Genomic DNA, 3,085 nt, shown 5'->3' on the forward strand with positions numbered 1-3,085 from the left:
TTAATCAACTTTTGAGCTTTATACATGTATTTTGAGATTATGATTAATATGAGGAGCTAAACCCCAACACTGGGGCGATGGAGGAAGCCTTAATTCATTTATGTGGCAATTTTATTTAATTCTATATTTACTTTTTTGCACAAATATTAATTGAATTAAGATTTTAATTAATTATTTGTGATTTCATTTGATGGTTTATGCTTAGTCCTAGGGATTTTTGATATGCCATGCTTAAGAAATACAAGTAATATTTTATAAAATCTACTTTGGCAAAGAATAGAGTTAATATTCATTTTGTTTTGAATTATAATTGCCTAGAATTAATTTCTGAACCATTAAGAAATGAATTTGGCCGAATCCTAAGCCCCAGTTTCTCGCACCAGTGTTAATATTTTTTGTATATATTTTTATTTTTAAATCTTTACAAGTCCGAGCAACGAACCTTTACTACCACTTTCAAAACTACAACACTAACGGTGGTTGAAATCTGATTTCACCTAGTTTGTTTATTCTTGAGAATCTTCTCTTCTGATATAAAATTCACTCAAACTAGTTCAGAGTTTCGACAAGGATCTTTAGACTGTTGTTAGTTCTAAAGACGATCTTATGATAATCCATTGTTAACAGACTCCTTTCTGTGCGTGATTGATCACAAGAGATTCAAGTGATTCTGTGCAGGTTTTTATTGAAGATTTAAAAAGATTTGAAGACAAAGAAGATATTGAATATCTGACTTGGGTTTTATAATCTTTGGTGTGCACAGTACTTGTTTGGGTAAAAGAGGATCCAATTAATAATCGATTTATCCTTGTGGTAGATTGGATTGATTAGTTGAGTAGATCGGCATCAACACGGTTCTTCGGATTAAAGGTGTTGTTGGCTTAATCTTAATCGATTACCTTTGGGTGATTGAACATAAGATAGATCTAGACCCGACGAACGAGTTTATGTTAAGATAAACGGAAGAGCCTTTGTCCGACTCATATCACTTGGTTGAATAGAGTTGTTACCAAACAGATTTCTTGTTCCTTTACTGTTTGGAATACGAACCAAAGGTATTGTTCCAAGTACGTGACTTATTCATAAGTCGGAGGCATGGGAATACAGACGGAACTAGGTGAACTGTAGGGTTAGTTACTTGGTCTCAACTATACGAAGTTAAGTGTAATTTTGTGTAGCGGCTTAATCCTGAGAGTTTTCAATTCTGGACTAGATCCCGGGGTTTTTCTGCATTTGCAGTTTCCTCGTTAACAAAATCTTGCTGTGTCATTTACTTTTATTTTCCGCATTATAATTGTTTTATTATAATTAAAGTAAATTACACAAACGTTAATTCATATTTACTTGATAAGCAATCCTATTGTGTTTGGTTAAGTCCGAACCTTTATATCAAGTAAATATACTTCGTTGTTGTATTGTCTCGATCTTTTATCCATAGACGATCACACGAAGTGTGAACCAATTAGTTGTATTGTCTCGACTCAGTCCATAGACAATCACTTTCGGAGAAAGGATTTATAGGTAAGAAAAGTTTTAGCTTGAGGTATATTTGGGTACCCTCGTCTTTTCACTTTATTTCTGATAATTGTGCCAAATTCATCAGACTTGTTCTTGAATATCCATTTAGTACCAACAATATTGATATTGGAGGGAAAAGGTAATAGTTCCCATACGTCTTGTGTTTGAAATTGATTTAACTCTTCATGCATTGCATTCACCCAATGGGATCGCTAAGAGCTTCATCAATATTTTTTGGTTCTACTTGTGAAAGATTCAACCAAAATTACAAATGATTTGAAGTTGTCCTATTGTCTTAGCAGTAGAATCTATACCTACAATAATACTGTTGGGATCATGATTCCTTTGAACCCAGAGGTGTCGAGGAGGGACACACTCTTGTTCAGCAGGAGTATCCTAATAAGTGCTCTTCTCCTCGTCACTAGAAATGTCAGGATCAGTAACAGTTGGAATGACTTCAACTGATTCTGAAATTTCTTTGACTTTCTCAATTGTCTCAGTTGGTGGGAATTCAGCAGGAGGATTATCATGATGAAAATTACTAATATCATCGATAATAACATTAGCGGATTCCATCATAACTTGGGTTCTGAGATTAAACACTCGAAAACCACGACTATCAGAGGCATGGCCAAGGAAGATACCTTCATCACTTTTAGTATCAAATTTCCCTCTCTGTTCTCGATATTTTAGAATGTAGCACTTACTTCCGAACACTCTGAGATAGTGCAAGTTGGGTTTTCTACCGTACCACAACTCATAAGGAGTGTTTAGAGTTTTAGACCGTAGGTAGACACGGTTGATCAAATAACATGCTGTAAAGACAGCTTCTCCCCAAAACCTTAACGGTGAGTTTTTTTTATGGAGCATTACCCTGGCCATTTCCTGAATGTTCATGTTTTTTTTTCCTGCAAATCCATTAGCTTGAGGAGTAATGGGTGGTGAATATTGTTGAATAATTCCCAGTTCGTCATAAAATTCAAACACCTTAGTATCCTTGAATTCAGTTCCACAGTCGCTTCTAATTTTCTTTAGTTTGCGACCTTGTTCATTCCGGATTCTTTTAACAATAATCTTGAATTCATCAAGGGTTTCATTCTTAGGAGATAAAAATGCAACCCAAGTGAATCTGGTGTAATCATCTACCGTAACTAAAGCATACTTCTTACCAGCAACCGTCGGTTGTTGAATAGGTCCGAAGAGGTCCATATGAATTAAAACAAGTGGAGGTTTAGTGAGAAAATCTCGAGATGATTTATGGTGAACTTTCGTTTGTTTACCCTTTTGACAGGCACCACATACACCATCAATCTTTGCATTGATTTTTGGAACACCTCTAACAAGTTCTTTGTTAATGATCTTAGTTAGAAGACGATAATTGATGTGACAAAAATGCTCATGCCAAAGATGTCTAGATTCCACCTTAGTCAAATTGCAACAGTTACTGAACTGAGTATCCAGAATATGACAGTCGTTTTTACCACGAGTTCCATGAAAAATTACTTTCCCAATTTGTCCACAATGTCACATCCATTTGCATTGAAGACAACTTTATGGCCTTTATCAC

This window comes from Papaver somniferum, chromosome 3 (genome assembly GCF_003573695.1).
Source record: "Papaver somniferum cultivar HN1 chromosome 3, ASM357369v1, whole genome shotgun sequence".
In the NCBI taxonomy this organism is placed as follows: Eukaryota; Viridiplantae; Streptophyta; class Magnoliopsida; order Ranunculales; family Papaveraceae; genus Papaver; species Papaver somniferum.